General features: G+C 46.1%; 8 non-coding genes across 8 annotated transcripts; 2 read left to right on the forward strand and 6 right to left on the reverse strand.

Moving 5' to 3' along the window:
* Positions 1-932: 932 nt before the first annotated feature.
* Positions 933-1,004, reverse strand: trnae-cuc (transfer RNA glutamic acid (anticodon CUC)). The gene has a single exon. It is a non-coding gene; the product is annotated as a tRNA-Glu (tRNA).
* Positions 1,005-4,103: 3,099 nt separating this feature from the next.
* Positions 4,104-4,195, reverse strand: trnar-ucg (transfer RNA arginine (anticodon UCG)). Its single transcript is given in 2 exon segments — positions 4,104-4,139; positions 4,159-4,195. It is a non-coding gene; the product is annotated as a tRNA-Arg (tRNA).
* An 864-nt stretch (positions 4,196-5,059) lies between these two features.
* Positions 5,060-5,141, forward strand: trnas-gcu (transfer RNA serine (anticodon GCU)). The gene has a single exon. It is a non-coding gene; the product is annotated as a tRNA-Ser (tRNA).
* Positions 5,142-9,542: 4,401 nt separating this feature from the next.
* On the reverse strand, positions 9,543-9,614 carry trnae-cuc (transfer RNA glutamic acid (anticodon CUC)). The gene has a single exon. It is a non-coding gene; the product is annotated as a tRNA-Glu (tRNA).
* Positions 9,615-14,674: 5,060 nt separating this feature from the next.
* trnar-ucg (transfer RNA arginine (anticodon UCG)) lies at positions 14,675-14,766 on the reverse strand. The gene is given in 2 exon segments: positions 14,675-14,710; positions 14,730-14,766. It is a non-coding gene; the product is annotated as a tRNA-Arg (tRNA).
* Positions 14,767-19,327: 4,561 nt separating this feature from the next.
* Positions 19,328-19,399, reverse strand: trnae-cuc (transfer RNA glutamic acid (anticodon CUC)). The gene has a single exon. It is a non-coding gene; the product is annotated as a tRNA-Glu (tRNA).
* A 3,101-nt stretch (positions 19,400-22,500) lies between these two features.
* Positions 22,501-22,592, reverse strand: trnar-ucg (transfer RNA arginine (anticodon UCG)). The gene is given in 2 exon segments: positions 22,501-22,536; positions 22,556-22,592. It is a non-coding gene; the product is annotated as a tRNA-Arg (tRNA).
* An 865-nt stretch (positions 22,593-23,457) lies between these two features.
* trnas-gcu (transfer RNA serine (anticodon GCU)) lies at positions 23,458-23,539 on the forward strand. The gene has a single exon. It is a non-coding gene; the product is annotated as a tRNA-Ser (tRNA).
* The last annotated feature ends 299 nt before the right edge of the window (positions 23,540-23,838 follow it).

Here is a 23,838-nt window from a genome sequence, read left to right on the forward strand (position 1 = left end):
ATCTCAAAATGGCGGTGCAGGCTCGAAGGGCCGAATGATCTACTTCTGCACCTATTATCTATTGTCTATTGTCAAACAAGAAGTCTGAGGCGCTAAGAGCCTTTGGAGTCCTTGTACAAGCCTCCCATGGTGACGTACACGCCTGCACCATAATGTCCCAAATGCTAATTTGTAGGTTGAGTCTGTGGTGAGGATGGCAAATGCGATGCTCGCATTGATTTCAAAAGGACTAAAAAATAAAGCAAGGATGTGATTCAGAGACTTTATAAAGAACTGGCGAGGCCTCGCTTGGAGTACTGTGAGCAGTTTTAGTTTACTTACCTGAGAAAGTATTGCTGAAGCTGGACAGGGTTCAAAGGAGATTCAGAGGAATGATGCTAGGATTGAATGGCTAATGATATGAAGAGCGTTTGATGACGCAGGGCCTACATTCAGCGAAATTCAGTAGATTGCGCGTGAAAGCAATCGAATGGTGAAAGGCCTTCATAGGGCGGATGCTGAGAGGATGTTTCCTGTGGTGGGAGAATCTAAGACCAAAGGACGCAGTCTCGAGATCGAGGAGCATCCTTTATAACAGGGATGAGGAATGAGTTCTTCAGCCAGCGAGAGGCGAATCTGTCGGATTCGTTGTCACAGGCCCCTGTGGAGTCCAGGTCTCTTTGTATATTTGTCAGAGATCGATAGATTCTTGATGGATCAGGGCATGAAATGATACCAGTAGAAAGCAGGAGAATCGGGCTGAGAGGAAATGTCGAATCAAACTCGATGGGCCAAACAGCCCAATTCTGCTCCTATATTTTGTGGTATTATGGTGCTGAATCAGGCGGATGCAGGTTAAGCATAGGCGGGAATGGGGTTGTTGTGAAAGCAAGTTAATGCACAAAATAATTTAAAATAAGCACATTTCAATGCTGCAGCAGGCAATATTATATTTCCCTGACCGGGAATCGAACCCGGGCCGCGGCGGTGAGAGCGCCGAATCCTAACCACTAGACCACCAGGGAAACTGATGAAGCTTTGCCAACAGCAATAGACAACGAAAAAAATAGCAAACTATAAAATAAAATATGCGAATAAATAATAATCATGAATAAATGTGAGAAATATTGCCACGAATCTAATGCTCAGCACTTTGTATATCTGATGATTCAGTGCTTCTGGTTAAGAAACACTCTGGACTCTGAATGAGTCAGTGGGAAACACTCGTTCCCCAATGTCAAACACCCTGCAATGCTTTGAAAGTCCCCAGGATAGGCAGTTCCTTGTTTGCTGATCCCGCCGCTCAATACATGGCATGCTTACTTAACATTTGCTCTGAGGGTATGTAAAGTGCCATCCGGATCAATGAGGAGAACCCTCTCGGTGAGTAGCACCGACAGAACTTAATCATTGGATGTTGCGGTTAGGCGAACAAGGATGCGGCAAGACCGCTGTATACGGAGAGCATGAAGAATTTATCACGAAACAACACCGCTGCTCCCACGCCCCCCCCCCCCCCCCCGCCCCAGCACCACAATACCTTCTTATCTTCTCTGAACGGTTGATTGAGAAGCCTTCCGGCTGTTCCACCGAACTGAGCCATTTCTCATGAAACAGAGAAGACCGCAGTCCCTCATTTCCCTCCGAAACTGCAATATTGTGCTTACGTGATGTATCTTGTTTTCAAATAATTGGCTTTTGTCAAAGGAAAATGCCGGGTAGAGGCTGTTTCATAGCTCGTCGATTTAGTCTGGCTTGAAGTCTTCCAAACTGACCTCTTTTCCGAGAATGGTAATGGCTGACCTTCGGTGATCGCTGAAAGGTGCCGCACCTGCATTCCCGAGAGTCAAGGCCACCTGGTCCATCAGCAGCTCGTTAGACTGCCAATTAATTTAGACAGCTCAAAAGTACATTTCTTAAAGGGAGATTAGGGGTTTCAGATTGCAGCGACAGTAGTTCAGAAGAAATACATCCAGACATTTTGCGAGCTGTCGGCAATAAGTCGGTGTATCGCCAGTGCCATCGTGGATCTTTGGATTTATAAACAAATCTCAAAATCCTTAAAGCCTGATCAATAATGTAGACATCCCGATCTTAATTGAGCCTACAAAATGCATCACCCCGCACATAATGGTTAAATAAGAACTGTCTTTGATCTGTACAGCAAATTGAATAACGATGCTTAAAATGCAGGTCATTGAGCCTAAGAGCGCTGGTGGAAGAGTTACAGGAGGGCATTCGGGTGTTGGGATCTGACAGCATTTAAACAGGCAGAGGCAAATTAGATATAGTCATGCGATTTCTAAATTTGTAAATGACATCATTGTTTGTGGTGTCTTGGACAATGAAGCGGATATACGAACATTGAAAGGGGGCAAGGAATGCCAGGTGGAATTTAACTTGACAAAACGTAGCACTTTGTAAAGTTAAGGCAGGGCAGTTCTTGAATAGTAAATGGCAATACACTATGAAATTTGCAGAATTGGATGAACCAAGCCGATGGATGCATATTCGCTGAAACCGATTTTTCCATGTAGAAAAGGCATAGGAAGGATGGAAAGCACACCGGGAACTTTTCTTAAGAAGGTTACCTGGAAAAATCGGTTTGAGCTAAAAAGATAGTTTGTGTAAGCTGAGAGATTTCTCCCTGCTGCATAGGACGCCGAGGGGTGACATTCAAGATGGTCACAGATAGGTGTAAATATGGTTGTTGTGATGCGTCTAGTGTGATAGCATAGTGGGTGGTATTTGTGGCTCCTACTTTCGGCGAAGTGAAAAGGAGAGCTGAACGTGTAATGTTCTCCCTACCAGTGTATAGCCACTCCAACAGCAAGCCTCATCTAGAGCCTACTCACTGGGGACACAGGGAAACTGAACTACTTTCGGACGCAGGCTGAACTCCAAAGGACAGGGAGGACGTCTGGCTCCTGCACACGCAGCTCGCAGGCCCACCAGTGTGTGGACGCGCCCTGGTGCTCGTGAACAGACCCGCAACTATGGGTAAATAGTCCCATGGCCTTTTGGGCAGTCTCGGGAGAGACGAACGCTGCGGGAGTAAACACAGTCAGCAAATCAAGAATGGAGTCTCTTAGCCGGCTGAACGTCACAACACACCCTCTCACTTATCTGGGTTGAACTCCATCTGCCACTTCTCAGCCCAGTTTGCATCCTATCAATATCCTGCTGTAACCTATGACAGGCCTCCATACTATCTACAACACCCCCATCCATCATGTCATCAGCACGTTTACTAACCCATCCCTCCAGTTCCTCATCCACATCATTTATAAAAATCACGAAGAGTCGGAGTCCCAGAGGAGATCCCTGAGACACACCACTGGTCTCGGACCTCCCTGGAAAATATGACCCTTCTACAACCACTCTTTGCTTTCTGTGGGCAAGCCATTTCTTACCCACAAAGCAATATCCCTTTGGATCCCATGTCTCCTTACTTTCTCAATAAGCCTTGCATGGGGTACCTTATCAAATGCCTTGCTGAAATGCTTATACACTACATGTACAGCTCTTCCTTCATCAATGTGTTTAGTAACATTCTCAAAAAATTTAATCAGGCTTGTAAAGCACTACCTACCTTTGACAAAGCCATGCTGACTAATCCTAATCATATTATGCCTCTCCAAATGTTCATAAATCCTACCTCTCAGGATCTCTTCCATCAGTTTACCAACCACTGAAGTAACCCTCACTGGTCTATAATTTCCTGGGCGATCTCTACTTCCTTTTATGAATAAGGGAAGAACGTCTGCTATCCTCCGGAACCTCCGCGTCACCATTGATGATGCAATAGTGACGGTATGACCCCGAAATTAAAAGGTTTACGTGTGCGAAGCGTTTGATAAATGTGGATGCATACTATTGACAACTATAGATTATTGAAAGACCGTGAGTGTGTGGATGTGGTGGAATAATTCACATGGTGGAGGGAGTCTGAGACGACAAGGCACTGCCTCAGAATTCATGCGCGCCCCTTTCGAAGAAATATGAGGATAAAATTATTCCATCAGAGTGGCCAATCTGGGGAACATATAGAAAGAATGGATTGAGATAACCATGCTGCAGAGAGTGAGAGACAGAATGGAACCGAATCCGCTAGTTTATTTAAAAGACCGTGGCAGGGCTCGAACCTGCAATCTTCTGATGACTTCTACCAATCAAGCACCGAAGTCAGACGCCTTATCCATTAGGCCACACGGTCAAGTTCTGTGAGAAGGGCCAAGGGGAAAAATGGGGAACATGCTGAATGCTGCAAGGAGTTTCCACCTTTAAAATGATTTCCTGACCGAGCTAAAAGTACTCGCATGCAGTGATTTCATCCCAGGTGAACATCCGACCATTGTTGAGTCAATATCTCTCCATGCATTCCTGCTTTGGGCTGTTCAATATTCTCTTTGTTTCACAAAGAAAGGAATTCTCAAAGGCACACGCCACAGTCTTTTGCAGCGGCCATATATTCTGGGATTGGAGTCAGTGACAATGCTCCACCACATTCAATACATTATTGATAGAGTGAGTGCGATTTGTGTTTAGAAATTTCAGCCGCTGGTTTGGTATTCCAGAACCGAGCAGCCGTGTGTTTGTTTCGGGTAAGCGTTAGGGTATACGGATCTGCTGCTGCGCACAGCCGGACCTGCTCTTCAGCGTGTCTGTAATGTGGTAGTTATCGGGTTATTGCATTTGCCCCTTACACGGAAAATCGTCATTCTCGAACCAGATGACAAGCACCTATAATATATGTTTACTTCAAATCCAGCAGTATGATAACAAAGCTATTGAAATTTTATTTCACTCAACATAAATTTATCTCATTTTACAGCTCAAAACATTCACAGTTTCTCGAGTTCCAGAGCGTGGAATCAATACTTATGCCACAGCACGTCCACAGCGTCTAAAGTGTAAAAAATACATAATTCCATGATTCCTGTGGTTAGTAAATATCTCTCTAAACTGCCCTTATCCTCCTCCATAAATTCTGGTAAGCATGGCGAGCAAAGTAAATCGGCAAAAGTTTTAAATGCAGTGAACAAACTCAGAAGTTCGGAACAGAAGACAGAGAAGAGCAGACGAGGTGGCCGAGAGGTTAAGGCGATGGACTGCTAAGCCATTGTGCTCAGCACGCGTGGGTTCGAATCCCATCCTCGTCGTGACATGGTAATCGGGGGGACCCCCTTTGAAACTGTCACTTTAAAACATCCAAGCATCCAAATTTTGTCTCATCTAGGACAAGAGGGCACAGCCTCAGAATAGAGGGGTGCCCTTTCAAAACAGAGATGGAGAGAAATCTCTTTAGCCAAAGGGCTGTGAATTTGTGGAATTTATTGCCATATCCAGTCGTGGAGACCAGGTACTTTCCTCTATGATGTTTTCAGGACAAGAAAAACTGGGTTATAAAAAGAGTTTGTCCAAGGCTGTCATTTGCTTATTCCAGGACGAGCAGAATGAGATTTACAACAGAGATAAAATGAATGTTAACAGTCTTTTTTTCCTGTGCAAAGGGACCAAAATATTGTGGAATATTTGAAAGGAACATGAGTAACAAAGTTTTTACGAAGAGTTAAGTGAATATGTGGAATGAGCTGCTAGAAGAAGTAGATCAGGCAGGTAGAACAGTTTCACGGAAGGGCGGGTCCTGGAGGAATATGGTCCGCACGCAGGAAACTGGGACTTACTCTGGTGGGGGTAGTAGACGGAATGGTTCTTTGAAACGAAGTGCCTGTATAAATTCATTATTACTTCACGACTCGTATCAGTGTGATATGTCAGATATCATTGGACAGCCATGATATGGATGTTACAATGGGCCGACAGGGAAGTGCCTCAAGTGCAGGACACAGGCAGGGAGACTTGACACGGAGACGGACTTGAACCTGACGGACTCGGAGCCAGGACTTAGACTTGACGTGAACACAGAGTCTGGACTTTGACTGGGACACGAAGACAGAATTCCAAACTCAGAGAAGCGGTAACTTGGACCTACCCGGCTGACAACGGGAGGACGGAAACCGTATAATAACAGACAATTCGTATCTTGACAGGGAGAAGCTCATAAAGCGGCAAACGGCCGGCAGTCACTTGACTGGACACGGAGCCCTGACTGGACTCGAGGCCTTGACTTGGATTGGGAGTCGGAGCCTTGACTCGGATTGGGAGTCGGAGCCTTGACTGGACTCGGAGCCTTGACTAGAAAAGGGAGTCGGTGCCTTGACTCGGACTGGGAGTCGGAGCCTTGACTTGGATTGGGACTCGGAGCCTTGACTCGGAGCCTTGACTCGGATTGGGAATCGGAGCCTTGACTCGGACTGGGAGTCGGAGCCTTGACTGGACTCGGAGCCATGACTAGAAAAGGGAGACGGAGCCTTGACTCGGACTGGGAGTCGGAGCCTTGACTTGGATTGGGACTCGGAGCCTTGACTCGGACTGGGAGTCGGAGCCTTGACTCGGATTGGGAGTTGGAGCCTTGACTGGACTCGGAGCCTTGACTTGGATTGGGACTGGGAGACTTGACTCGGACTGGGTGACAGACCACTCGCGCCCTGGCTCGAAGCAGCGGCAAAACGGCCGGAAACACTCAGCTGGACACGAGACGACAAAAACAAACAACTACAGACAATACGAATCTTGATACGCAGAAGATCATGAAGTGTCAGATGCCGGTCCGGAATTAGCGTTCCTGGTCTCGATCCGGTCCGCGAGCTCCGGACTCCGGGTCTTGCAGCTGTCCCTCCCTGCCCCTTTGAGCCTGTTAAGATCATCCTGGATCAAGGGGGCACACCTGTGGCCAATTCGGCTGCAGGTGTTTATAAGGGGCCGTGGGACGGAGACCGGGCGTTCTGTTCTGCTTCCTGTCTGTTCCGAAGCCGGTTTAACCTGCTCTATACCTGGTTCGTTTGCTCTGAATCTTACTCCGTATCCTGCCCTTTGCCTGTTCTGCAACAACTCTCTATTCCGCTCTGCAACCTACTCTGTACCTGTTTTACCCGGTTCGTCATGCTTTTCCTGCTCCTCTCGGGTGCGCTGGTCCCGCTGTTACGTCTTATTCGTCTTCAAGCACTTTTGGTTGCCTTTACCAATATCCCCGTTGGATCACTGTAGTTCTGCTGCTCAGCCTGGACCCAGCTTCCTACCCGTTACCTCCGTCGGGCGGGACCGGCCGGACTGCCGCTACCCAGCGGGGGTTCTACCTTTTCCACCTATCGCTCCCTAAGGGTTGTGCCCCGCACCTGCCCACGTGTCCGCGACTGGCCTAGGCCTCGGTGATTTCCGCCTTGGATGTGGCCCTGCCCGGGATTCAAGCGGCCCGCCATGAGGAATCTGCCTGCCTGCCCCTAACTGTGGGATTTCCATGCCTGCTTGCTCCGAACTGTGGGATCTGCCTGCCTTCTGCCCCGAACTGTGGGATCTCCCTGCCTGCCTGCCCCGAACTGTGGGATCTGCCTGCCTGCCCCGAACTGTGGGATCTGCCTGCCTGCCCCGAACTGTGAGATCTGCCTGCCTGCCTGCCCCGAACTGAGGAATCTGCCTGCCTGCCTGCCGGCCCCGTCTAAACTCTTGGATCCAGCCGCGCCTGCATTAACCCTTAATTGCCATGGCATCCCCATCTTGTCCTCCCCCTAATACTTCAGTGTCTGCGTCCTGCGTTTGGGTCCATCCGGCCCCCGTTCCTGACATGAAGACGGTCCCTTATTCTTGGCCGCTCGGAACATTGATCGCCGCCCTGGCTGAGGTGACGAACAAGCAGCGAGTAGATATAAGCCGGAGTTTTTATGCTGCCGTTTCGAATGAGGATCCGGTAATCTAATCAAGCAGCCCAGTGGAACACGGAGAAAAGGAAATTAACTGAAATGAATGGTTCACGGACTGGACCCTGACAATGGAAGGCAATGGCAAAGAAGAATCCTTGGTTACTAAGTCAGCTATCGCTATGAACAGGCGATGGAGATACTGTCATATTACTGAGCAATAATATTGTCTCTGACTCACTTTCCGATTCTTACGAGCAATGCGTGACAATGAAATCCCGTGATGCCTTCACCGCCAGGACGAATATGTAAACAAGAAGACTTCGATCAAACACCAAAAGCCAGATTCAGAGTATCTGAATATCAGAGTACCTGAATTAAGAGTATCTGGTATGTTGACAATTAAACAAGCACATGTAGACAGATGGTAAATAGATGAGTCGAAGAAGCTTACACGAGCGCTAAATGGGCAATGAATATTGTAATGAAACGCGCTTTGATCCCACTGGTAAAGCAGATGAAATTAATGAAACATTCCAATAATTCCAGTGCAGGGACCTGGCACCTGGAATGGTCCAATCACTCCACTCAACATGCACAGATTCTTCAAAGCGAAACGAGCAGGAGGTCCTTCTCGAAGGTAGAGAGGCCACAGAAGAACTTAGGTTGGGAGAGTGGACAACGAAGTAGTAGATGGGATGCAGTGCAGGGAGATATATGGTCATACACTTTCATACAAGAAATGAAGGCGCATACTTTCTAAAAGGAGAGAAAATGCTTTCAAGAAGGAGCTATATAGGTATCTTATGGATAGGGGAATCAAGGGATATGGGGACAAGGCAGGAACCGGGTATTGATAGTAGATGATCAGCCATGATCTCAAAATGGCGGTGCAGGCTCGAAGGGCCGAATGATCTACTTCTGCACCTATTGTCTATTGTCAAACAAGAAGTCTGAGGCGCTAAGAGCCTTTGGAGTCCTTGTACAGGCCTCCCATTGCGACGTACACGCCTGCACCATAATGTCCCAAAGGTTAATTTGTAGATTGAGTCTGGAATTCATTTGTAGATTGAGACTGGAATTCATTTCAAGAGGACTGGAATATAAAGCAAGGATGTGATTCAGAGACTTTATAAAGAACTGTCAGGCCTCGCTTGGAGTATTGTGAGCAGTTTTAGTTTCCAAACCTGAGAACGTATAGCTGAAGCTGGACAGGGTTCCAAGGAGACTCAGAGGAATAATGCTAGGATTGAATGACTGGTGATATGAGAGCGTTTGATGATGCCGGGCTTGCATTCAGTGAAATTCAATAGATTGCGCGTGTCCTCATTGAAAGCTATCGAATGGTGAAAGGCCTTGATAGGGCGGATGCTGAGAGGATGTTTCCTGTGGTGGGAGAATCTAAGACCAAAGGACGCAGTTTCGAGATGGAGAAGCATCCTTTATAACAGGGATGAGGAATGAGTTCTTCAGCCAGTGAGTGACGATTCTGTCGAATTCGCCGCCACAGCCCCCTGTGGAGTCCAGGTCTCTTTGTATATTTGTCAGAGATCGATAGATTCTTGATTGATGAGGACACGAAATTATACCAATAGAAAGCAGGAGAATCGGGCTGAGAGGAAATGTCGAAGCAAACTCGATGGGCCAAACGGCCCAATTCTGCTCCTATATTTTGTGGTATTATGGTGCTGAATCAGGCGGATGCAGGTTAAGCACAGGCGGGAATGCGGTTGTTATGGAAGCATGTTAATACACAAAATAATTTAAAATAAGCACATTTCAATGCTGCAGCAGGCAATATTATATTTCTCTGACCGGGAATCGAACCCGGGCCGCGGCGGTGAGAGCGCCGAATCCTAACCACTAGACCACCAGGGAAACTGACGAAGCTTTTCCAACAGCAATAGACAACGAATAAATCAGCAAAATATAAAACAATTCCCAAGAAGAAATAGATAATAATGAATAAATGTGATAAATATTGCCACGAATCTACTGCTCAGTATTTTGTATATCTCTTCATTCAGTGCTTCTGGTTAAGCAACACTCTGGACTCTGAATGAATCAGTGGGAAACACTCGTTTCCAGTGTCTTTATAAAGATTCTGACATTTAGATTCTTTTACGAGCCCCGGGTCATTTTTGTTTCTGTCTATCGCTTCGAAGCAATTCAGCAGTCGGCGCTACGATTCCCGCCACATTGTTGCCGATACATCTGCTGTCTTCTTCCTTACCCTCAGCCTGGATGGAGGTAGGAGAAAGACAACCAGACGTTCAGAATGCTCCAGATATGGTCGGGGGATGTAATGGTAGAATTTCCTGATCGTGCTCTAACAGTGGTCGAGAGTGCGGGAGCCCCTGGTGCTGCGGATGACGTGCTGATGACAAATAAGCCTAGATTTCTTTAAACAAGACTGATAGAAATCCCCTGCAATGGTTTGAAAGTCCTGATGCACCATCAATAACTCTCTCTGAGACGTAAAGGCGAGATATCGGTTTTTATTGACTGGAAGAAGGAACAAGCAGTGGTTGACCACCAAACTACATCCTGGAGAAAGAGAGGCCGGGCTCAGACCTCAATCACCTTTATACCGGGGTCTGTGGGAGGAGCCACAGGAGCAGTCAGCAGGGGGCGTGTCCAGACAGGTATATGTAGTTCACCACAAGTCCCCAGGGTAGGCAGTTCCTTGTTTGCTGGTCACGGCACTCAGTACATGGTATGCTTGCATGACATCTGCTCTGGGGTATGTAAAGTGCCATCCGGATCAATGAGGAGAACCCTCTCGGTAAGTGGCACCGACAGAACTTAATCATTGGATGTTGCGGTTGGGCGAACAAGGATGCGGCAAGACCGCTGTATACGGAGAGCATGAAGAATTTATCACGAAACAACACCGCTGCACCCACGCCCCCCCCCCCCCAGCACCACAATACCTTCTTATCTTCTCTGAACGGTGGATTGAGAAGCCTTCCGGCTGTTCCAACGAACTGAGCCATTTCTCATGAAACACAGAAGACCGCAGTCCCTCATTTCCCTCTGGAACTTTAATATTGCGCTTACGTAATGTATCTTGTTTTCAAATAATTGGCTTTTGTCAAAGGAAAATGCCGGGTAGAGGCTGTTTCATAGCTCGTCGATTTAGTCTGGCTTGAAGTCTTCCAAACTGACCTCTTTTCCGGGAATGGTAATGGCTGACCTTCGGTGATCACTGAAAGGTGCCGCACCTGCATTCCCGAGAGTCAAGGCCACCTGGTCCATCAGCAGCTCGTTAAACTGCCAATTAATTTAGACAGCTCAAAAGTACATTTCTTAAAGGGAGATTAGGGGTTTCAGATTGCAGCGACAGTAGTTCAGAAGAAATACATCCAGATATTTTGCGAGCTGTCGGCAGTACGTCGCGTGTATCGCCACTGCCATCGTGGATCTTTGGATTTATAAACAAATCTCAAAATCCTTAAAGCCTTATCAATAACGTAGACATTCCGCTCTTACTTGAGCCGACAAATGCATCACCTCGCACATAATGGTTAAATAAGAACTGTCTTTGATCTGTACAGCAAATTGAATAACAATGCTTAAAATGCAGGTCATTGAGCCTAACAGCGCTGCTGGAAGAGTTACAGGAGGACATTCGGGTGTTGGGATCTGTCAGCATTTTAAACAGGCAGAGGCTAATTAGATATTGTCATACGCTTTCTAAATTTGTAAATGACATCAGTGTTGGTGGTGTCTTGGACTTTGAAAGGGGTCAAGGAATGCCAGGTGGAATTTAACTTGACAACACGTAGCACTTCGTAAAGTTAAGGCAAAGCAGTTCTTGAATAGTAAATGGCAGGACACTGGGAATTTTGCAGAATGGGATGAACCAAGCCGATGGATGCATATTCGCTGAAAGCGATTTTTCCATGTAGAAAAGGCATAGGAAGGATGGAAAGCACACCGGGAACTTTTCATGAGAAGGTTACCTGGAACAATCGGTTTTCTCCCTGCTGCATAGGTCGCTGAAGGGTGACATTCAAGAGGGTCACAGATAGGTTTCAATACGGTTGTTGTGATGCATCTAGTGTGATAGCATAGTGGGTAGTGTTTGTTGCTCCTACTTTCGGCGAAGTGAAAAGGAGACCTGAACTTGTAATTCCCTCCCCACCAGTGTATAGCCTCTCCAACAGCAAGCCTCATATAGTGCCTACTCACTGGGGACACAGGGAAACTGCACTTCTTTCGGACGCAGGCTGATCCCTACACTTCCTCATCCACATCATTTATAAAAATCACGAAGAGTCGAAGACCCAGAGAAGATCCCTGAGACACACCACTGGTCACGGACCTCCCTGGAAAATATGACCCTTCTACAACCACTCTTTGCTATCTGCGGGCAAGCCATTTCTTATCCACAAAGCAATATCCCCTTGAATCCCATGTCTCCTTACTTTCTCAATAAGCCTTGCATGGGGCGCCCTATCAAATGCCTTGCTGAAATGCCTAGACACTACATGTACTGCTCTTCCTTCATTAATGTGTTAAGTAACATCCTCAAAAAATTTAATCAGGCTTGTAAAGCACTACCTAACTTTCACAAAGCCATGCTCACTATTCCTAATCATATTACGCCTCTCCAAATTTTCATAAATCCTGCCTCTCAGGATCTCTTCCATCTGTTTACCAACCACCGAAGTAAGCCTCACAGGTCTATAATTTCCTGGGCGATCTCTACTCCCTTTTATGAATAAGGGAGGAACATCTGTTATCCTCCGGAACCTCCCCGTCACCAATGATGATGCAATAGTGACGGTATGACCACGAAATTAAAGGGTTTACGTGTGAGAAGCGTTTGATAAATGTGGATGCATACTATTGACAACTATAGAATATTGAAAGTCCGTGTGAGTGTGGATGTGGTGGAATAATTCACATGGTGGAGGGAGTCTGAGACGACACGGCACTGCATCAGAATACAAGCGCGCCCCTTTAGAAGAAATATGAGGGTAAAATTATTCCATCAGATTGGCCAATCTAGGGAACTCATTGCTACGGACGGCTGTAGAGGCGGAGTCATTGGGTTTTTATAAAGCAAAAGTTGATAGGTTTCGGATCAGTCAGGGCGTTAAAGGTCCCGGGCAGAAGGCAGGAAAATAAGGGTTGATGAGAATAAGAAAGCAGCACAAGCAGCAGAAAAGTATCAGTAACAACCCCCCCCCCCCCCACACACACACCCCCACCCCCACGTTTCAGCAAAGATCAGCAGCGCCACCATCCACCACATAAGCAATAGCAACGTCCACAAAGAGAGATGTGTTCAGTGGTGGGAGAGCTTTACCGGACAGGTACTGGGCGAATCCACCACATTCTGTACAAAGCCATGATGCTGACTGTCGCTGCACTCTGTATCGCATCTATAGAGATTTGTCAAAGTTTTAGATGTCATGCCGATCTCCGCAGACTCCTGAGAAACTAGAGGCTCTGCCGTGCTTTCTTCGCAATTGCACTAGTGATGGGTACAGGACAATCCCACTGAAATAGTAACACTCAGGAATTTAAAGTTGCTCTCCCTCTCTGATCCTCCGATGCGGACTGGCTCATGGACCTCTGCTGTCCCCTTCCTTTGTTTTGCTGGCATTGTGTGAGACGCTTAAGGGCAAGGTGGAAGCTGGAGGCGAAGTGGGTGAAATTGTCGAGCTCAGCGTGAGTGCGTGAAGCGGCAGAATACTTTCGTCGATGTAGAGATGGAAGCGTTGGGGTGCGTTACCAGGAAAGGTTTGGTACATGAATTGTTTTACTTAGCTAATGAAAAGTGAGACATAACTGGGACTCATGCGAGTGTCAACGGCTACCCATTGAATTTGGTGTAAGTGGGAGGAACGGAAGGAGAAACTGTTGCGGTGAGGACGAGTTCTGCCAGACGGAGGATAGTGATGATAGAGGTGAACTGGGTTGGTTCTTTCCTTGAGAAATGCGGAGTGTTTTAAGGTCATTTTGCTGGGAGACTGGACATCCATGGAGAAAATGAGACAGTCAGGGCAAGGGAACTGAAAATTAGTGAGTTGATCGAGAGCACGGGAAGTTTCGCGAATGCAACTCGGAAGGGGCTAAAGTAAGGGGCATAGGCTGGACTGGAGCTATGAGATCACAGGATCAGTGGTGTAGGAGCAGGCCGAGACAATGGGCCTCTGCGGACATTCAGACTAGTGAATCAAGTAGGAGGTAGAAGCGAGCAGTTCAGGGCAATGGAGCCATGAGTTTTCTACAGCGAATGGAGGTTCTCCAGAGTTGATGATGTCAGTGATAATTTCGGAGGCAGTACCCTGATTGCCCGGTGTCCGGATTATTAAAGCTGTAGGCATGAGGACGTGTCTGAGAGTTACCACCTGGTCTCAGCAAGGTAGAGGTCAGTCCGCCATTCTACAACAGCAGCACTTTGTCTGCGGGATCGATGGTAATTTTGGGGATGGGTGTTGAGATTTGGGAGGTCAGTGCATTCAGAGGGGGTAAGGTTTGAGGAGCGGTGAGGATTCCTGATGTTGAGGCGGTTGACGTCTAGTTGGCAAATGGTGATGAAGACAATCCAGAGCTGGCGGAGAACCAGCGCGTTGTTTCCAAGAAGAGGAGGAGGGTTGGAGACAGGAGAATGCACCGTCAGTACTGAGTGGTGAATTCTTGCCGAAAAGGCGGCTCGGAGACGGAGCTGAATGTGAAATAAATTTCACCTTCCCAGCAGCAGCTCCTCCTGAACGTCTGTAAAGCTCCAACCAATTGTTTATGAAAGTGTCTGGAGATATATGGCACGGACTAGACACATGATATTATATGTTGCGTACAACGAAGACGAGGCTTTACGATTTCCCCGATTAATCCCCACTCTGATTAATCCCCACGCGGAATTGAGACAATCATGCTGCAGAGAGTGACAGAATGGAACCGAATCCGCTAGTTTATTTAAAAGACCGTGGCAGGGCTCGAACCTGCAATCTTCTGATGACTTCTACCAATCAAGCACCGAAGTCAGACGCCTTATCCATTAGGCCACAGGGTCAAGTTCTGGGAGAAAGGCCGAGGGGAAAACTGTGGAACATGCTGAATGCTGCAAGGAGTTTCCACCTTTAAAATGATTTCCTGACCGAGCTAAAAGTACTCGCATGCAATGATTTCATCCCAGGTGAACATCCGACCATTGTTGTGTCAATATCTCTCCATGCATTCCTGCTTTGGGCTGTTCAATATTCTCTTTGTTTCACAAAGAAAGGAATTCTCAAAGGCACACGCCACTGACTTTTGCAGCGGCCATATATTCTGGGATTGGAGTCAGTGACAATGCTCCACCACATTCAATACATTATTGATAGAGTGAGCGCGATTTGTGTTTAGATATTTCAGCCGCTGGTTTGGTATTCCAGACCCGAGCAGCCGTGTGTTTGTTTCGGGTAAGCGTTAGGGTGTACGGATCTGCTGCTGCGCACAGCCGGACCTGCTCTTCAGCGTGTCTGTAATGTGGTAGTTATCGGGTTACTGCATTTGCCCCATAGACGGAAAATCGACATTCTAGAACCAGATGACAAACACCTATAATATCTGTTTACTTCAAATCCAGCAATATGATAACAAAGCTATTGAAATTTTATTTCATTCAACATAAATTTATCTCATTTTACAGCTCAAAACATTCACAGTTTCTCCGAGTTACAGAGCGCGGAATCAATACTTATGCCACAGCACGTCCACAGCGTCTAAAGTGTATAAAGTACATAATTCCATGTTTCCTGTGGTTAGTAAATATCTCTCTAAACTGCCCTTATCCTCCTCCATGAATTCTGGTAAGCACGGCGAGCAAAGTAAATCGGCACAGAATCTGAACACTCATGTGCGGACCTGAAGCAGAAGTTTTAAATGCTGTGAAAAAACTCAGAAGATGGAGGGAGTTTGGATGGAACAACTTGATAAGATATTTTATTACACCCTCTCAGAAATCCCATTATGACAGTAACCTCCCTGTTTGCTGCGGAAATTGTGGAAATCAAAATGCAAATCATTATCATATTTTTTGGGACTGCCCTGTTATCAAAAACTTTTGGATGGGGATACACCGTGCCCTACAAGACATCTTTAAATGTGAAATACCTTTAGAGAGTAAGACCATATATGTTGGATATATACCTCAAGAGTGGTTGAAATGAGATAAATATTTAATGAATATATTGTTGGTGGCTGGTAAAAAGACTCTTACTAGGAAATGGTTATCACAGGAGAGCCCAACTTTAAATACATGGATGGAAATTACAATGGACATTTACAAAATGAAGATAACAGCAGCTGTTAACCATAAGCTGGAACAATTTGATTCATACTGGGAAAAATGGTTTAACTAAATAATGCCTCATAGGCCTGATTTTATTCTCACAAATCAATGAATCTGGTGTAAAAAATAAAGGATCACTCCCTACTTGTACAGAGTTCTTTCCTTTTGTTTGTTTTTTTTTTCCATTCTTTTCTATAAGTGTATACCTCAGATAAATACTTTGTGGAGATTTGTGATATATATGATTCTTTGATATATATGTACAATGTCTGAAATACATCTTATGGAAATGTTTGTTTGATGATGAACTTCAATAAAAAAAATCACTAAAATAAAACATTATGATAGGTCGTTGTTAAGGTTGTAGATACAGCACCATTTACAGTTTCGGACGCTCTATTATACAAAATAGGCCGTCAAACTGGAAAGAGTTCAAGTGAGTTATACTATGATGTTTTCAGGACAAGGAAAACTGGGTTATAAAAAGAGTTTGTCCAAGGCTGTCATTTGCTTATTCCAGGACGAGCAGAATGAGATTTACAACAGAGATAAAATGAATGTTAACAGTCTTTTTTCCTGTGCAAAGGGGACCAAAATATTGTGGAATATTTGAAAGGAACATGAGCAACAAAGATTTTACGAAGTGTTCAGTGAAAATGTGGAATGAGCTGCCAGAAGAAGTAGATCAGGCAGGTAGAACAGTTTCACGGAAGGGCGTGTCCTGGAGGAATATGGTCCGCACGCAGGAAACTGGGACTTACTCTGGTGGGGATAGTGGACGGAATGGTTCTTTGAATCGAAAAGTCTGTATAATTTCATAATTACTTCACGACTCGTATCAGTGTGATATGTCAGATATCATTGGACAGCCATGATATGGATGTTACAATGGGCCGACAGGGAAGTGCCTCAAGTGCAGGAACAGGCAAGGAGACTTGACACGGAGACGGACTTGGACTTGACATGAACACAAAGTCTGGTCTTGGACTGGGACATGAAGAGACAGAATTCCCAACTCGGAGTAGCGGTAAACAGCCAGACCTACTCGGCTGGAAACGGGACAAAGGAAACCATATAATAACAGACAATTGGTATCTTAACACGGAGAAGCTCATGAAATGGCAAACGGCCGGCAGACACTTGACTGGGACTCGGAGACTTGACACAGACTGGGACTCGGAGACTTGACTCGGACTGGCAGTCGGAGCCTTGACTCGGACTGGGACTCGGAGCCTTGACAAGGATTAGGAGTCGGAGCCTTGACTCGGACTGGGAGTCAGTGCGTTGACTCTGTCTGGGAGTCGGAGCGTTGACTCGGACTGGGTGTCGGAGCATTTACTCGGACTGGGACTCGGAGCCTTGACTCGGACTGGGAGTCGGAGCCTTGACTTGGACTGAGAGACAAAGTCTTCAAACAAAACAACAACAGACCACTCGCGCCCTGGCTCGAAGCAGCAGCAAAACGGCCGGAAAAAATCAGCTGGACACGAGACGACAGAAACAAACAATGACAGACAATATTAATCTTGATACATAGAAGCTCCTGAACACGGTCCCTTATTCTTGGCAGCTCGGAACATTCATCGCCGCTCTGGCTGAGGTGATGAACAAGTAGCGAGTAGATATAAGCCGGAGTTTTGATGCTGCCGGTTTGAATGACGATCCGATAATCTAATCAAGCAGCCCAGTGGAACACGGGGAAAGGAAATTATCTGAAATGTGTGGTTAACGGACCGGACCATGACAATGGAAGGCAATGGCAAAGAAGATTCTTTGGTTACTAAGCCAGCTATCGCTATGAACAGGCGATGGAGATACTGTCATATTACCGAGCAATCATATTGTCTCAGACTCACTTTCCGCTTTACGAGCAACGCGTGACAATGGAATCCCATGTTGCGTTCACCACCGGGATGAATGTGTAAACAAGAAGTCTTCGATCAACCACCAATAGCCAGACTCAGAGTAGACACTGATATGTTGACTGTCCTCTTTCTAATTAAGCGTGTCCTGCTGGTGTACATGTAGACTGATGACAAACAGATGAGACGAAGAAGCTCCTGGCACCTGGAATGGTCCAATCACTCCATTCACCTTGCACAGATTCTTCAAAGCGAAACGAGCAGGAGGACCTTCTCGGAGGTAGAGAGGCCACAGAAGAACTTAGGTTGGGAGAGTGGACAACGAAGTGGTAGATGGGATGCAGTGCAGGGAGATATATGGTCATGCACTTTCATACAAGAAATGAAGGAGCAGACTTTCTAAAAGGAGAGAAAATGCTTTCAATAAGGAGCTATATAGGTATCTTATGGATAGGGGAATCAAGGGATATGGGGACAAGGCAGGAACCGGGTATTGATAGTAGATGATCAGCCATGATCTCAGAATGGCGGTGCAGGCTCGAAGGGCCGAATGGTCTACTTCTGCAACTATTGTCTATTGTCTATTGTCAAACAAGAAGTCTGAGGCTCTAAGAGCCTTTGGAGTCCTTGTACAAGCCTCCCATGGTGACGTACACGCCTGCACCATAATGTCCCAAATGCTAATTTGTATGTTGAGTCTGTGGTGAGGAAGGCAAATGCGATGCTCGCATTGATTTCAAAAGGACTAAAAAATAAAGCAAGGATGTGATTCAGAGACTTTATAAAGAACTGGCGAGGCCTCGCTTGGAGTACTGTGAGCAGTGTTAGTTTACTTACCTGAGAAGGTATTGCTGAAGCTGGACAGGGTTCAAAGGAGAATCAGAGGAATTATGCTAGGCTAGTGATATGAAGAGCGTTTGATGACGCCGGGCCTACATTCAGTGAAATTCAGTAGATTGCGCGTGAAAGCTATCGAATGGTGAAAGGCCTTGATAGGGCGGATGCTGAGAGGATGTTTCCTGTGTTGGGAGAATCTAAGACCAAAGGACGCAGTCTCGAGATCGAGGAGCATCCTTTATAACATGGATGAGGAGTGAGTTCGTCAGCCAGCGAGAGGCGAATTTGTCGGATTCGTTGCCACAGGCCCCTGTGGAGTCCAGGTCTCTTTGTATATTTGTCAGAGATCGATAGATTCTTGATGGATCAGGGCATGAAATGATACCAGTAGAAAGCAGGAGAATCGGGCTGAGAGGAAATGTCGAAGCAAACTCGATGGGCCAAACGGCCCAATTCTGCTCCTATATTTTGTGGCATTATGGTGCTGAATCAGGCGGATGCAGGTTAAGCATAGGCGGGAATGGGGTTGTTGTGGAAGCAAGTTAATACACAAAATAATTTAAAATAAGCACATTTCAATGCTGCAGCAGGCAATATTATATTTCCCTGACCGGGAATCGAACCCGGGCCGCGGCGGTGAGAGCGCCGAATCCTAACCACTAGACCACCAGGGAAACTGATGAAGCTTTGCCAACAGCAATAGACAACGAAAAAATTAGCAAACTATAAAATAAAATATGCGAATAAATAATAATCATGAATAAATGTGAGAAATAATGCCACGTATCTAATGCCCAGCACTTTGTATATCTGATGATTCAGTGCTTCTGGCTAAGAAACACTCTGGACTCTGAATGAGTCAGTGGGAAACACTCGTTCTCCAATGTCAAACACCCCGCAATGCTTTGAAAGTCCCCAGGATAGGCAGTTCCTTGTTTTCTGATCCCGCCACTCAATACATGGTATGCTTACTTAACATTTGCTCCGAGGGTACGTAAAGTGCAATCCGAATCAAGGAGGAGAACCCTCTCGGTGAGTAGCACCGACAGAACTTAATCATTAGATGTTGCGGTTGGGCGAACGAGGGTGCGGCAAGACCGCTGTGTACGGAGAGCATGAAGAATTTATCACGAAACAACACCGCTGCTCCCACGCCCCCCCCCCCACCCCGCCCCAGCACCACAATACCTTCTTATCTTCTCCGACAGCTGGATTGAGAAGCCTTCCGGCTGTTCCACCGAACTGAGCCATTTCTCATGAAACAAAGAAGACCACAGTCCCTCATTTCCCTCCGAAACTGCAATATTGCGCTTACGTGATGTATCTTGTTTTCAAATAATCGGCATTTGTCAAAGGAAAATGCCGGGTAGAGGATGTTTCATAGCTCGTCGATTTAGTCTGGCTTGAAGTCTTCAAAAACCGACCTCTTTTCCGAGAATGGTAATGGCTGACCTTCGGTGATCGCTGAAAGGTGCCGCACCTGCATTCCCGAGAGTCAAGGCCACCTGGTCCATCAGCAGCTCGTTAGACTGCCAATTAATTTAGACATATCAAAAGTACATTTCATAAATGGAAATTAGGGGTTTCAGATTGCAGCGACAGTAGTCCAGAAGAAATACATCCAGACATTTTGCGAGCTGTCGGCAATACGTCGGTGTATCGCCAGTGCCATCGTGGATCTTTGGATTTATAAACAAATCTCAAAATCCTTAAAGCCTTATCAATAATGTAGACATCCCGATCTTAATTGAGCCTACAAAATGCATCACCTCGCACATAATGGTTAAATAAGAACTGTCTTTGATCTGTACAGCAAATTGAATAACGATGCTTAAAATGCAGGCCATTGAGCCGAAGAGCGCTGGTGGAAGAGTTACAGGAGGGCATTCGGGTGTTGGGATCTGACAACATTTAAACAGGCAGAGGCAAATTAGATATAGTCATGGGATTTCTAAATTTGTAAATGACATCAGTGTTTGTGGTGTCTTGGACAATGAAGCGGATATACGAACATTGAAAGGGGGCAAGGAATGCTAGGTGGAATTTAACTTGACAAAACGTAGCACTTTGTAAAGTTAAGGCAGGGCAGTTCTTGAATTGTAAATGGCAAGACACTATGAATTTTGCAGAATTGGATGAACCAAGCCAATGGATGCATATTCGCTGAAACCGATTTTTCCGTGTAGAAAAGGCATAGGAAGGATGGAAAGCACACCGGGAACTTTTCTTAAGAAGGTTACCTGGAAAAATCGGTTTGGGCTAAAAAGATAGTTTGTGTAAGCTGAGAGATTTCTCCCTGCTGCATAGGACGCCGAGGGGTGATATTCAAGAAGGTCACAGATAGGTGTAAATACGGTTGTTGTGATGCGTCTAGTGTGATAGCATAGTGGGTGGTGTTTGTGGCTCCCACTTTCGGCGAAGTGAAAAGGAGAGCTGAACTTGTAATTCTCTCCCCACCGGTGTATAGCCACTCCAACAGCAAGCCTCATCTAGAGCCTACTCACTGGGGACACAGGGAAACTGAACTACTTTCGGACGCAGGCTGAACTCCAAAGGACAGGGAGGACGTCTGGCTCCTGCACACGCAGCTCGCAGGCCCACCAGTGTGTGGACGCGCCCTGGTGCTCGTGAACAGACCCGCAACTATGGGTAAATAGTCCCACTGCCTTTTGGGCAGTCTCGGGAGAGACGAACGCTGCGGGAGTAAACACAGACAGCAAATCAAGAATGGAGCCTCTTAGCCGGCTGAACGTCACAACACACCCTCTCACTTATCTGGGTTGAACTCCATCTGCCACTTCTCAGCCCAGTTTTGCATCCTATCAATATCCCGCCGTAACCAATGACAGGCCTCCATACTATCTACAACACCTCCATCCTTCATGTCATCAGCACGTTTACTAATCCATCCCTCCAGTTCCTCATCCACATCATTTATAAAACTAACGAAGAGTCGGAGTCCCAGAGCAGATCCCTGAGACACACCACTGGCCACGGACCTCCCTGGAAAATATGACCCTTCTACAACCACTCTTTGCTTTCTGTGGGCAAGCCATTTCTTATCCACAAAGCAATATCCCTTGGGATCCCATGTCTCCTTACTTTCTCAATAAGCCTTGCATGGGGTACCTTATCAAATGCCTTGCTGAAATGCTTATACACTACATGTACTGCTCTTCCGTCATCAATGTGTTTAGTAACATTCTCAAAAAATTTAATCAGGCTTGTAAAGCACTACCTACCTTTGACAAAGCCATGCTGACTATTCCTAATCATATTATGCCTCTCCAAATGTTCATAAATCCTACCTCTCAGGATCTCTTCCATCAGTTTACCAACCACTGAAGTAACCCTCACTGGTCTATAATTTCCTGGGCGATCTCTACTCCCTTTTATGAATAAGGGAAGAACATCTGCTATCCTCCGCAACCTCCCCCGTCACCATTGATGATGCAATAGTGACGGTATGACCCCGAAATTAAAGGGTTTACGTGTGCGAAGCGTTTGATAAATGTGGATTCATACTATTGACAACTATAGATTATTGAAAGACCGTGAGAGTGTGGATGTGGTGGATTAATTCACATGGTGGAGGGAGTGTGAGACGACACGGCACTGCCTCAGAATTCAAGCGCGCCCCTTTCGAAGAAATATGAGGATAAAAGTATTCCATCAGAGTGGCCAATCTAGGGAACATATAGAAAGAATGAATTGAGATAACCATGCTGCAGAGAGTGAGAGACAGAATGAAACCGAATCCGCTAGTTCGTTAAAAAGACCGTGGCAGGACTCGAACCTGCAATCTTCTGATGACTTCTACCAATCAAGCACCGAAGTCAGACGCCTTATCCATTAGGCTACACGGTCAAGTTCTGTGAGAAAGGCCGAAGGGAAAAATGGGGAACATGCTGAATGCTGCAAGGAGTTTCCACCTTTAAAATGATTTCCTGACCGAGCTAAAAGTACTCGCATGCAGTGACTTCATCCCAGGTGAACAGTCGACCATTGTTGTGTCAATATCTCTCCATGCATTCCTGCTTTGCGCTGTTCAATATTCCGTTTGTTTCACAAAGAAAGGAATTCTCAAAGGCACACGCCACTGACTTTTGCAGCGGCCATATATTCTGGGATTGGAGTCAGTGACAATGCTCCACCACATTCAATACCTTATTGATAGAGTGAGCGCGACTTGTGTTTAGATATTTCAGCCGCTGGTTTGGTATTCCAGAACCGAACAGCCGTGTGTTTGTTTCGGGTAAGCGTTAGGGTGTACGGATCTGCTGCTGCGCTCAGCCGGACCTGCTCTTCAGCGTGTCTGTAATGTGGTAGTTATCGGGTTACTGCATTTGCCCCATAGACGGAAAATCGACATTCTAGAACCAGATGACAAACACCTATAATATATGTTTACTTCAAATCCAGCAATATGATAACAAAGCTATTGAAATTTTATTTCACCCAACATAAATTTATCTCATTTTACAGCTCAAAACATTCACAGTTTCTCCGAGTTCCAGAGCGCGGAATCGATACTTATGCCACAGCACGTCCACAGCGTCTAAAGTGTATAAAATACATAATTCCATGTTTCCTGTGGTTAGTAAATATCTCTCTAAACTGCCCTTATCCTCCTCCATAAATTCTGGTAAGCACGGCGAGCAAAGTAAATCGGCAAAAGTTTTAAATGCAATGAACAAACTCAGAAGTTCGGAACAGAAGACAGAGAAGAGCAGACGAGGTGGCCGAGAGGTTAAGGCGATGGACTGCTAATCCATTGTGCTCTGCACGCGTGGGTTCGAATCCCATCCTCGTCGTGACTTGGTAATCGGGGGACCCCCTTTGAAACCGTCACTTTAAAACATCCAACCATCCAAATTTTGTCTCATCTAGGACAAGAGGGCACAGCCTCAGAATAGAGGGGTGCCCTTTCAAATCAGAGATTAAGAGAAATCTCTTTAGCCAAAGGGCCGTGAATTTGTGGAATTTATTGCCATATCCAGTCGTGAAGGCCATGTAATTGGGTGTACTTAAGGCAGAGATTGGTAGGTTCCTCTATGATGTTTTCAGGACAAGAAAAACTGGGTTATAAAAGAGTTTGTCCAAGGCTGTCATT

The sequence above is a fragment of the Hemitrygon akajei genome, chromosome 9 (genome assembly GCF_048418815.1).
Source record: "Hemitrygon akajei chromosome 9, sHemAka1.3, whole genome shotgun sequence".
Lineage (NCBI taxonomy): Eukaryota > Metazoa > Chordata > Chondrichthyes > Myliobatiformes > Dasyatidae > Hemitrygon > Hemitrygon akajei.